The sequence below is a fragment of the Podarcis liolepis genome, assembly GCF_965112155.1.
Source record: "Podarcis liolepis genome assembly, chromosome: 12".
NCBI classification, from domain to species: domain Eukaryota; kingdom Metazoa; phylum Chordata; class Lepidosauria; order Squamata; family Lacertidae; genus Podarcis; species Podarcis liolepis.
The window spans coordinates 26,666,365-26,680,291 of NC_139563.1; positions in this window are offsets into that span (position 1 = coordinate 26,666,365).

Here is a 13,927-nt window from a genome sequence, read left to right on the forward strand (position 1 = left end):
CAGATATGCTTGACAACCCACAACATAGGCTGTTTTGCAAACCAGCCTCGAACCATTGATTTGGTCCCTTGTGACTCATGCTATGTGAGATCACATAGGTTTGGAATTGAAAACAAATGGATTTGGCTTGTCATCTGAATGCAGACATAAAGGCTGAGTAATGAGTTCTCATTGGAAATCCCTTGTGAAAGTAGGTTGAATGCAATGGAAAGTTTTCTTGCCCTTTTCCAATGGTGTCTGACATGACGGCTGATCCTCTACCATCACAACCATCCTGCAAGGTAAGAGGTTACAAGAGTGCAATGATCCAGTGACCGAGCAGGGACTTCAGATTAGGTCTCCCTACTTAAAGCTGATGTCCATTATCTCACACTTATTCTATTTTCCCTTGAGACATTCTCTTTCATAATAGAGTGTCTTTTATATTTGCTCCTTTGTAGTTCACACATTTTCCAATTCAGTGTTTATGAAATACGAAGGCTGCAATCCTCAGTATACTTACCTGAAAACAGTGTGAGTGGCTTCTTGGTAAACCAAATGGGGACACTGCACTGAAAGTACTACTGTGATGATTCTCCCTTCCCCCATTCATCTCGTAGCACATAGAAATACAAAATCATGTTGCTCATCCTTCCAACTCGGCATTGTAAAAATATTAACTTTTAGGAAAGATCTTAATGTGAGCAATAAAATTTGTTTGTCCAACAGTAACTTCAGAAAAGGCAGCATAGACGCATTTCAAGTCCTGCTATTAATATTCTGAAAAACAGTTAATATGGTGGAACAAGGGCGCAAGACAATTTTGAATCAGCGTTAATAGTGCCTGCAAGTAGATTGTCCATGAATGGTTCTCTCTGAAAAATAAGCCATATAATGAGGAGCTCATGTGTGTAAGCTGTGGTTGCATAAGCTGTTGTTGCCTGGGGAAAGAGGGGGACTTGGAAAACCCAAAGTCAGACAAAAATAGCATGTGTAATTTTGGATATAGACACAGATTTGCCTCTTGATTTTGTCATCTACTGAGTTCTAGCAGCTAGATTTATTCTACATAGATTAATGAAGTGGGAAATATCAAAACATTGGTCATTTTTAAAATGTTCCAAACCCCCCCCCAAAACCTTCAAATTTGCAAGCAGCTCATTGAACATTAACCATGTAGGGCAGTTTTACAGCCCTGTCATGATCCTTGAGAGATGTCTGCTGTTTGCATCAATGCAAACTGGGCTAAGATCTGATCCTTGCCCAGCATCAACTTTGCATCATTCCTAACAACTTAGAGACAGGTAGAGAGATACCAACCACTTTAATACATACCACTGTATCAGTTAAGCTGCCCACTTAATCAATTCTAGCTCTCCTAGCAATTGCACAAAGAAAGCAGCAATCTAGAGTTGTCTTTACTGCAGACTAACGCAAGCAAATCCAATTGCATTATTTCCTTTCTGTTGATGCATGCCAGACTATAGGAGGAATTGCAAGCTAAGAGTTTAATGAGGCTCATGGTTTTGGTGGAGGTAGTAAGTTTTTGCCCAACCTGTCACTGCACGATACTGTTCTATCCCTTAGCCCAGAAGTGGAAAACCTGTGGCCTTCCAGATACTGTATTCCAACTCACATCAATCCCAGCCAGCATAACAAATGGTCAGGGATAATGAAAGTTATAATCCAGTAATATCTGGAGGGCTGCAAGTTTCCAGGAGGGCACATACCAATATTTACACTGAACGACTAAATTTATTGTAACTTACATTATATATGTGTTTTTGTTGTTGTTAGGTAGCAGTTGAAGTCACCGAGTTGGAATGTATTAATAGGTCTATCTACTACCATCTAGTCTACCTGCTTGCTGTGACTGCAGACTATCCAGTGGCCTGCAGGCCTGCATACCCTTAACAGCAGAGCACAGATCACTCCATATATATTAAGTGAAGCTTCATGTTGCAAGGCAAAGGTTGCTTGCTAGCCTTTCTTTCTAACTTGGAGGAAATAACACTGCTACCCTGAATAATGTACTAAAGTGCTGGAGTGGAAAGAGGCACAATTCTTGCCATTTGATAACATCTATTTGTAGCAATCTCAGCAGCTCAAAGGAAGGGGAGAAACATTTTCAAGCTCCTGCCAGAGTTTGGGTGGGGGAATACTATGTCCTCCTTGGTCCCAGCGATCCCTAGCTGTGGGGCTAGAGTAGAAACTACAATATGTTGTTGAGGAAAAGCCCTTGTGGAGTTTGCCTCCTATCACTGTGGCAGGAGGGTGTTTTGCCTCAAGTGCTGAAACACACTGGACAGCCCCTGATTTCAAGTTCCTCATAAAAGCTATTGTAATTTTTCTAGACTTCTTATTTGGAGCTTGTCATCTGTCACATTTAGGTCTGAACAAATTTATTTATATGCCCTTTGTAGAATAAATCCCATGTTTTGCCTGCCCAAAAATGGAGTTATCGGTCTTTATTACTCTTTCATTCTCAACTTGACTGGGGGGATGACTATAAATAGTCAAGCAACTGGTCTTCCACAATCACTGCTTACAATCCTGATCACAGTGACTGACAGTACCTCATCTCCATCTGTTGCAGGGCAGGCCCAAGACATGTTGGCACTTGAGGCAAACCAAAAAAAGATGCCCCCACCACCAGGGAAGAAGGGGTGAAGATCTCCATCAGAAATAAGGGGAGGGGGATAAAGATCTACATAAGGTTCTCTAGAGCAGTGTTTCCCAACCTTTTTTGGGCAAAGGCACACTTGTTTCATGAAAAAAATCTCGAGGCACACCACCATTACAGCCCCGTGACGTCAGCGCGCAGCGTCACGCCGGGAGGGACGCACGAAAGTGTAAGTTTCAATTTTTTCCCCTCCCCCTTGCCTTCCTTCTGTGCCAACCGCCAAAAAGCCAAGAAAAAAGCCAAGACTTTAGGGCAGCAGGTCGACACGGAAGAAGCTCCTACCTAAGGACAGGTGCGACGGCCGTGTCCTCTTCTGCCACACTTGGCAGCCCTGCCTCACGGTCGTGACTCCCACCCTGATTTCTCCCCGCAGGTCGAGCGGCACAGGCAGCCCAATGTGTCCAGCCCAGACACAAGCCCCGCTTCCCTACTCTAGATCCTGAATGCGACCAAGTGCTCTGGACTCCCGAGCAGGGTGGGAAAGAGGACTCGCATCTGGTAGCCTCCGGGCTCCTCGCCTGCTCGAGGGATGGCATTGCAGGCAAGCTGCCGGCCGTCGCCATCGCCGCCCCCTCATGCGAGTGGACCTGCCCGGAGTGGTGGGCCGGGGGAGGCTCGCTCTCTGTGGGGATGTGGCCCGCACGTGTGGCCCCGCTTCCTCCTGCCCAGGGCTGAGCTCCTTACCCGCGATCTCGGTCTCGCGCACGCGGATCCCACTTATTCCGAAGCTCGCGCCACTAGCCGGGGCTCTCACACCGTGCCAGGGCGAGGCGGCGCGGCCCACTGACGTCATCGCGGCTCGCCGCCGCCCTCGACTTCCCTGTTCCCTCCCCTCCCTCGGGTCGTCGTGGTTACCGAGGACTGCAAGCTGCTCGGGTGAGTGTGGGGCATTAAGTGGGAGAAGGAAAACTAAAATTAAAACTCGCCTGAAGGCCGTCTCTCCGGATATGAAGCTATCTTTCGAATTTTTTAATTTTTCCCACGGCACACCAGGCAACATCTCGCGGCACACTAGTGTGCCGCAGAACAGTGGTTGGGAAACACTGCTCTAGAGGGTCAGTAAAGCTCTCCATCAGGAACAAGTGGGGGAATCAAATTAACCTCACCCAATGGTTGAAATGGCAATCAAAGGCAATCGTGGAGGGGAAAGGGGCCCACTCAGAATCATGTTGGCAGGTGCAGAGCCCAGGAAACCCTAGAGGGCAGCTTCTGTTTCCTCCCTCGGGTGTGGGAAGAGACAAACAGCACCTATTTACAGAGAGGTGGTTGCCTTACCTTGCCTTGAGTGGGTGAACCCTGATCTGTTGTATACAACTGATGCCTTTTTGTCCCATTTTTAGAACAGATCTAGACATCAGACACGCTTGTGGGCATGAAAGTACAAGGGAGTTCCACTTTCTTTCTCCACACTTGGTTTAAAATATCTGGAGCTAGGCCAGGTCATCTCTCTCTGTAGGGCTTGCACTCCACTGTGGAATTATCAAACCAACATTCCCACAAAGGAAGGGGTGTGGCCTCAATGCTGGACATTCAAAACAAAGGTAGGAATTGCAATTTCCTCCTACCCCTTGTTTCATACACTTTGGCCCTGCATGGAACATTAATTTTCTAAGCATCGAGTAACCAACAGATTGGTGGTGTATTCATCATGTCAGTTGTTTTTTGTTTGTTTGTTTTAAATGATAATCTTCCCCTAAGATCAGGGCCAGCCCAATAGATTATGCTCAGGATGCTGATACCCCTGCTCAGTTCTACATAACAGAAGCTGATTAGACTGCCAGTTGAACTTTGCTTCAGTGCTAGGGATGTGATTACATCCTCCGTGAACACCTGGGAGAGCATACCTGATTAAGGGCCCAGGAGGGGCCATATGGCGACAGTGAAGCCTGGCTGGGGGCTCAGGAGGAAGAGCCAGGAGTTGCTACAGCTGCCCAAGGTGGATGCTGCACTGCCTAATGGTAGGACTGGCCTAGCCTAAGAACAATAACAGTGAACCTCATTGAAAAACTTACCCAAGTGTTCTCGCTCTTTTCCTAGAACAAATAAAACTCTCTGCCGGTGACACAGATGGTCTGTGAGTCGTTTAGGAGGCAAACGTTGGCAGGCTGATAAGCTCAGAAAAATGTGCTGCAATCTGGAACAAATTGTCAATTTTAAAAAAAATCTAAGTTAAGGTCAGAGAAACTGCTTTCAAAAATGTTGTGATGGTAGCGTCTTACACCTATCACAATCCACCATATATTTTATCAATGAACTGCGAGAGGTGTTGTAACAATATATCTCACATTATGCAATTGTTTCTGTGGTCTCCTAAGAGGATCCAAAGCTCAGTGAGGAGCCAGAGCTCAGACCACATGTTTGGTATGCAGAAGGTCTCAGGTTCAATTTCCAGCATCCTCCAGGTAGGGCTTGAAAGAGGCCTGTCTGAAACCCTGAAGAGCCACTTTCAGCTATTGGCAATGCTGAGCAAGATAGATTTGAGTTGGTATAAGGCGCCTTCCGGTATGGTTCCAAGTCTTCTATGAAATTAAGTACTGTTAGCAATAAATCCTGATGTGGTACTTCTGGGTATCATTCTTGATGAACTCCAGCCAAGCAGCATTTTTTGCATAAATATTTAGCTATGTGAGTCTTTGGACGGTCAGCCCTGAAAAATAAACCCATGGCTCCTTGGTATTTATAAGCATGGGACTTTGTAACTGTGGAAAATTTGCTCATCAAGTTCAGCTTTCCAAGGGTTGGGCCAGACTGAAAGCTTTCTGAGTCAAATGGCACCATTTTGTTTGTTTCCTTTTCAATAAATCTCACTTGGTGCTGCAAGTTAATGATATATGTATTTTAATTGATCTATACTACTGCTCTGTCTTCTGAGATTTGTTTTTCTTTATTGTCTTAAATGAAAAAAATTAACTGCTTGACATGTAGCTGTATGTATTTTGGAATACATGAAAATTTTCTGTGTCTATTTTATAAGTATGTAAGAAATAAGAATGTAAAATGGAATGCCAAACTAGACTCCCTTCTGTGGCTCTGTGATGTCTTGTTGCCACAGTAATGGAAATTACAGCTTTTAAAAACACAACAAAAAATTCTGACCTAGAGAGCTACAAGTAGGTCCATAATTTTTGGATTTCATTTAGTAGTGATGATAATCAGTAAGACTTATGACCAGACTTACTGTTCTTCAGAGTCACAGTCTTGGAAAGCTTCTAGATCCATCACAGTGCAAGGAATTGTAACTACTGTTATCTTCCATGGTTGAGTGACCTCCTCACAGACCAAGGGTTATTGAATATTGTTAGTTTCAGGTGGGATTCAATCACATATCAGTGAGTTCAAGCTGTGCAATTGTAGCTGAGTAGGAGGTCTTGCACAGGAAGCTCACTTACCCCAAAGATTGGACTTTTGCGATAAGAAAAGTGAGTGACAAATGCAGCAGGAAATGTTGGGTAACACTTGCTTTGATACAGTGTCATCTAACCTCCCTGCAAACAAATCAGGATAACTGCATGATAAACAGGTTGTCTGAAAGCACTCCCAGTCCAGGCAGTGTAAGCCATTATGTATTCCTTACATTTTCATCCTGCCATTCCCCGAAATTGCTCAGTATGGCATAGGTTTCTGCCCCGTCACCACTCTCTTATCCTCACAAGCACCCTGTGAGGTAGGTTCGGCTGAGTGATTGTGACTGGTCCAAAGTCACCCAGTGAACTTCACACATGAATGGGGATTTCTAGCAGTGTCTCCCTAAGTCATAGCTCAACAGTATAGCCATCAGGCCCATGCAGAGGCGGGGCGGGGAGGCAGGCAGCTGGGTACACTTGCCCCAGGCCTCAGAGGGCAAAGCCTGCCAGATTTATGTTGTCATGCCAATAACAAGACTCCTGCCCCGGGCTTCAGATGACGTGGTGTGTGGGTGTTTGTGTGGGTGTAGTTACACACATATCGGGCGTGCCTAAAACAGTCACTGCCTGTAGAACATTATATTGTACTTGGGTTCCAGCATCCACATTGGTCCTGTTTAAAGGTGCCAAACCTGTCCTTTACAACTCTGCATCTCCATAGCGGTGGACACTTTTTTTGCATGCAGCGACAATCTTTAATAAAAGCTGCTTGTTGCCCTCAATTTTACACCACCTGTGCACAAAATATAATAAACACAGCAGGCAGGGAGATAATTATAGTGGCTGCCTGATGCTTGCGGTCCTTGGTTTCCCTTGAGGTAGATAAAACTCTGAACCTGATTATTTCCAAAAAGTGCTGTAAGTACTTTTGCAGGGTAGAGGATGATAGACTGGGATTTAGTGATTAGTGGATTTTTAATTTGTTTTGGTACACCGTGTTATGTTTTGCTTTTACTCATTTTGTTGGGTGTTTTAAAAGTGCTCTGATCGTTCCTCGGCTCTCGGAATAGTCAAGCAAAGGTCATGTTTTCTTTTTATGGCACAAGAATAGTCACTGGCTGCCTGGGATTTTTGCAGAAACACTCATTTTATAGAATTTTTGCTTGTCGGAGACATAGTAGATGATACTGAAATTTAATTTAAGCTTTGATCTGCTGCAAATATATATATACACTGTGCTTATTTACTTGGCACTGCCTTTGAGATTACATAGCCTTTGCAGAAAGACGTGATGTGAAAACCTTATAGGAGGGAATTAAAGAGTGTAATCCACATGGAGGATCTCCTGCCCTTAGAAGTTAACAGCCTGCATATTGTGCATTACAATGGGGCTTGCAAAAGAGAATGTCCTGGTGGATACGCTCAAAGTAATTGCATTTCTTTTATCTGTTTGATTAAAATGTTTAAACAGGAGTGAGGAACCTCTGGTCCAGGACACATGTGGCTTCCCATACCTCTCTACATGGCCTAAGGCCATACCCTGAGAACATTTGGCTGTCTCTTAGCGCAGACCCAGGTCAATGAGCCTGAGCTTCCACAGCCTCCAACCCATGGGTAGGCAAACTAAGACCCAGAGACTGGATCTGGCCCAATCGCCTTCTAAATCCAGCCCGCGGACAGTCCAGGAATCAGCATGTTTTTACATGAGTAGAATGTGTCCTTTTATTTAAAATGCACCTCTGGGTTATTTGTGGAGCACAGGAATTTGTTCTTTTTTTCATTTTTTTTTTCAAAATATAGCCTGGCCCACCACAAGGTCTGAGGGACAATGGAGCGGCCAGGCCCTTGCAGAGCCAGGCAGAGGCCCGGGCCAGGTAGATAATATGCCCCCCTTTTTTTTACCCCAGGGATAACTGAAGTCCTCCACAGAGCCAATCGCAGGCCCCGTCCCGGACGCCGGGGAAGCTTTTCTCTCGCACTGCCAGCCATGGCCCCAGGGAATCCGCCCGCCGCTGCCTTTGCGCCTCTGTGTTCGCCCTAGTGCATCCCCTGCAATTGTGAATATGCTGACTGAGGCCCCCTTTGGAATCAGAGGCCTGGGCAAGTGGCCCGTATGGCCCCCCCTCTGCCTGGGCCTGGTACTGGCACCCTGCTGAAAAAGTTTGCTGACCCCTGTTTTAATGTGTTGTAAACTGCTTGGAATTTTTAAATTAAAAATATAAAGCGGTATATAAATGCAAATGCAAATAATAATAATAATAATAATACCTCTCACTCGCTCTGCTCTGCACCCTCCTTGAGAGTTTGCCAGGCTGGAATGAGAACTTGAATTGCAACAACACCTCTTCTTTGCCTCAGTGGACAGATGTGGACATCTGCGGGAGCCTCTGACTTTGTGTAACTGGAATGTAGCTTCCTGTACAAAGGTAAGAGACAAACTCGCTGCTCCACTCACTTTTGCATCTGGACATGTGGTCCCAGAGGGAAGGCAGCCCCATTGCTGCCTTAAACTAATACCAAGGCAGTGTACAACAGAACAATTCCAAATGAAATAGCGATTCAGAAAGAATTACGGTAAGTGTGGATCCAAATGAACGATTTCCAGAGAATGCATTCTATTTGGTAAATGGGCCTCCGTGTATCTCATAATATATAATGAGCACACACAATCAATGTCAAATTATACACAATGTCATCCATGCAATAAACTCCACAACTCGACTCCTGTACAGAGTCTTACAGTGTAAGTTATTATATAATTGGGTGCAACTATAAAACATAAAACATGTCTAACAACAGCAGCCTCCTGAAAAGTTTGTAGGGTGGAGAATTACCTTAGCATTACCCATGTTTTATTTTGGCTAAGGTGCTAGTAGGAGCAGGCTCCAATGGACTAACCTGGCTGTCCTCCAATGGAACAGAGCACAGTCACACTGGGATGGGTTTTCCTGAGCACAGGGAAGTAGCATGTCCTGTGTAAGGGTGCTAGAAGTTGTCATTAATGCCTCCCTTGTTCTCTTATAATGACAATGGTTCCCACCTGAGAGGTGCTGCCAGAACTGAGTTCCGGCAGGGGGAAAAGCCCTGCTCATAAGACAGATCAGCATTAATACTGTATTGCAGATAATGGGTTGAAACGGAGTAGTGGCCGGTTTTAGGGCCACCTATGAGTGCTTGGCTTATATTTTTAACTGAGTGCTTGTAACTGACTGTCCTTTCATAAAATCACTTTCCAATGACTATACTTCTCTTTGTACAATCAAACAAACATGTTGTGTTAAACGGTATAGGGCTTGGTGAGGGTGAGACTAATAGGGACTAGTAACTTAGTTTTACACAAATCAGTCACTGGAGCATTCCTGAATATTCACTGCCTCCTGTGCTAGTGAAAGAGCTTCAGCCGCCGTCTAATTCTCAAGCCGAACAGTCTGATCTTTTCAAGGTGAGCAAACTGGCATAAATGTATTTTCCTTGGCTACGGGAAAGATTTATGAAGCGTTTACACTGAGCTGTCAGGTGGAGTCCTGACAAGGTTATGCCTTCCTGATCAGGTGCTATTCTTGGCAACTCTTCCCTTCTAGAAAGGATATTTCAGGGAGCCCTCATTGAACAGTCACTCATCCTGAGTACAACTGCATTCCTAATGTAATATCTTTGAGCATTAGACTCAAAGCACTTGAATATGATGAATAAATATTTAATTCTATTTATGCTACTAACTTATGCACAAGAGACGCAGTCTATATATTTGAGCAGAATCAGAATGTAGCTTTAGTACATTGCTTTGAAAATAGCGAGACCTGCATCTTTTTCTTGGCTAAGGATATAGAATATCTAGTTTCTTGCTTGGAAATGTTTTTCCAAAGAGGCCAGGAGATAGGGTGGCCAATTTCTCTACTTTACGGGGGGGGGGGTGTTCCTCTGTTTGCAGGAGTCCTCCATTAAAGGGCTGTCTGATCCAATACCAGCTTAATGATAAAGAACCCAAATAAGAGAGAGCAGGAGCCTAGGAGCTGCCCATCAAGAGTTAGCCTCTGGACTGAGCACACATGCTACTTGTGCAGTCTTGCCCACTATGGTGACATGTGCTTTATTTCTATTTAAGCAATAGTAAAGGTAAAGGGACCCCTGACCATTAGGTCCAGTTGTGGCCGACTCTGGGGTTGCGGCACTCATCTCGCTTTACTGGCCGAGGAAGCCAGCGTACAGCTTCTGGGTCATGTGGCCAGCATGACTAAGCCGCTTCTGGCGAACCAGAGCAGCGCACGGAAACGCCGTTTACCTTCCCGCCGGAGCAGTACCTATTTATCTACTTGCACTTTGACGTGCTTTCGAACTGCCAGGTTGGCAGGACTAAGCAATACTAGTTGTTTCCAAATAAGCACCTGAATGCACACATTAGCATATGCTAATTTTATTCAAATTTGCGCTCATTTTGTGGTGATGCGTTTCCTCTCTTGAGCCAATGCCTAAGTGACCATCGTGAGGGCTGCCTTTGAATCTCACCACAACATGGGCAACAGGACAGTGTCCTGCACCCTACCAGAGGTCTTGGCACACACAGTTTTGTCTTCCAACTCCTCATGCTTTTCCCACCCACCAGCATCCGCCACCTGAAACATCCACACCTCACTCTACCAAACAGCAGGGCCAGTGTTGCTGTGACAATGTTGCATATATGTTGAGCATTTAACTGTGTTTTTGATTGTTGCATTTTCATTTGTTCTTCTATATTGATATATGCTTGTACGTATATTGTAAATCCCTTAGAGAAGATCAGTACGAGGTGGTTATTATTATTATTATTATTATTATTATTATTATTATTATTATTATTATTAATATTATTATTAATATTAATCTATTTGCATTTCATTGCCAACAGCTACACTGAATTGTTATGTACCACGTGGTACCAAATAGCTTTTAAAAATCTCCCACCTCTGACCTTTTCCTAGGTCCAGTCAGGCCTCTCCTAGGAGTCTTAGTGTATTCTGAAGAGGGTCCTGTGTTCTTGTTATGCTTGATAGGCTCTTCATTTTCAGAATGAGTCAGCTTGACACAGTGGCAGGGCCTGACCTCAAGGTTTGCGCCAGGAGAATTCTTCCCCGAAAGTCAGTCAAGGAGATGCTGATGTTAACAGACAGGAGGATTTTTGCAATTCTCCTCTCTCTGCTCCTCAAGTATATACAGTACTTGGAAGTTGCACTGGGCATAGAGCTTGTAGCTAATTGTCTGTCCCTTGCTATAGTATAAAAAAACCCTTTCCTTGTGAACACATTGCTTTGGGGAATGCATGAATGCTGGTCTCTTTTAGCACAGTTTGAATGTACTGTATAGACACTGATGGATTTCCACATCTCATCAAATCTATAAGCGAGATGGATAAATTTTAAGATGCGTGGGGGGAGGGTTGATTGACATCAACCCTTGTGATGCCAATTTATTGTAATATACAGATAAGACCATAGGATCCAACTCCTAGGGGTTGAGGTCCCTTTGCCCGCCCAATAAAATCTGTGGGGGCTGCCCCCCAAAGTTGATGGTCATTGCCATTCAAACGGTGTGTGTGCACCTTGACTTGTTTATGTGGGGTGGGGCTTACCTGCCCCCCCCATATTTTATTCAAGTTGGCACCCCTGGATAAAACATTTAATAAATCTTAGATTTCTTATGAAGTTGCAATGCTGAAATTTTCAAAAAGTAGATAAATTTTAGGCTTCTTGTCAAAGGAGGCTTTCCAGGTGTGTTGATTACATGACCCTGACGGTCACAAGCCAAAGTCAGTCATGGGATGACAACTGTGCTCCATGCTGATTCCTGCTAGTCTAACAGCCTAGTAGTAAGTGTCAGAATTAGTGTAGCTGGTGCAGGCAACCCCCCCCCCAAACAATTGCTATACAAAATCTGGGCATCCTCTTCCTGGGTACCATCCACCCATCCCTGCCCACAGCTCCCCACAACATTTCTGGTTTAGTGCTAAACCACAACTATGGCAAGAAAAGACTGGTCAGCAAGACAGTGCAAGCACAAAAAGCGAAATCACAATAAACTAGGAAGCTACATTGTCAATCATTTGGGTCTGCATTCATGCAGCCAACTTATTGCTCTATAAACTGATTCCCCTAACATTCAGACACATTTTGGGATGATTTTGAGAGGGCTGGTCCAGGATATTTTGCTCATTGGGACAAAGGACAGCTCCTTCCTCCCACACCACCTAATTTGCATATAGAAGCCAACCAAGTTGGTAGTTTATTTCATTTATTTGGACAATCTCTTTACCACTTGCTAACTAAAAAATATTTCTAAGTGGTGTACTAAAACAATTTTACAGAAATACACAATAAAGCCATTATTAATACAAATTACTAATAAACATCTGTGTTGCTATATCTTCCCCATCCCTCTCCCACAGTAAAGGTAAAAAGTTCATAAAATGATAGCCTTAGTGGCCATACAGCTTTGGGTTTTGTTTTCTCTGCAGGTATTATCATAAAGCAAGATAAGGCTGCTCTGTTTCAGTGGCATTTGGCCATTGTGGGTTATATTAATAGCATACAATTCAATCACTCACTGTGAAACTTTAGAACAGGCTGGAGATATCAGTATATTGAGCATGTACTGTGTGGACACCTATAAGGCCTTCAAAGGCAGCTCCTTTTCTCAACGCTGTCCAACCTTGGGAGAGCTTGTGCTGCAAACCACACTATGAGGCTAAATGCTACAGTGTCCTCTTTTTGACCTGGTGTAGGAATCTTAAGTCTTCATTATGGAGACACTCCTGACATTTACAGCGTCTGTGCCAGCGCTATAGATAACGGAGGCAGTAAACCAGTTCTGTTCTATGTTACTGTTCCAGATGCAGTTTCTCAGTCCCACTGACATTGCCTGGCCAGTGGTGATTCTGCTGTGTCACCCAAGCCTGAATCTGGGAAAATAGGAAGCTAAGATCATAAAAACATACCCTCCAACATGTCTCTGATGAAAATAGGGATGTGCTAGACAATAATAATAATAACAACAATAACAATAATTTTTATACCCTGCCCAACTGACTGGGTTGCCTCAGTCACTCTGTGCGGCTTCCAACATACAGTGGTACCTCGGGTTACATACGCTTCAGGTTACAGACTCCGCTAACCCAGAAATATTACCTCGGGTTAAGAACTTTGCTTCAGGATGAGAACAGAAATCGTGCTCCGGCGGCACAGCAGCAGCAGGCCCCATTAGCTAAAGTGGTGCTTCAGGTTAAGAACAGTTTCAGGTTAAGTACGGACCTCCGGAACGAATTAAGTACTTAACCTGAGGTACCACTGTATATAAAAACACAATAATACATTAAACATTGAAGATTAAAGATTTTAAAAATTCCCAGTACAAAAAACAAGAAGGTAAATAAAAAGTGGGAATTCCAAAGTATTTTCTCCAGAGCTGATGTTGGGGGCACATGGAAAGTTGCAGAGAGAGAGAAGAGAGGAAGGGAAAATCCCACCCCACAAATCTAATTCTGTGCTGCTCGGGCACAAACACTGTTGGATACAGCCTATAGCAATTTGAAAAACAAACTCATTTTATTGTTACTTTATATTGAAAATTGCTAGATAATATATGTGCGTGTGATACACACACAAATAAATATTTTAATTAAAATAACAAACTCACTGGTTGACCTTGGACCAGTCACTATCCAACCAACCTCTTCTACAGGGGGGTGGGGAAAGAGGTGAGGGGAAGGAACCAGATGAAGTACCCTCATTGGAGAAAAGATGGTATAAAAATGTAATTAATGACATCTCAGTCTGCAGGGTGGCATGAGGTAAGCCACTATTTATTTAGTATTAGCCCCTCATACAAATATAGATACAAAATGGGAACTGCAACAAAATGTTGCAGTGAGGAATGGCCTGTTCCAGCCTGC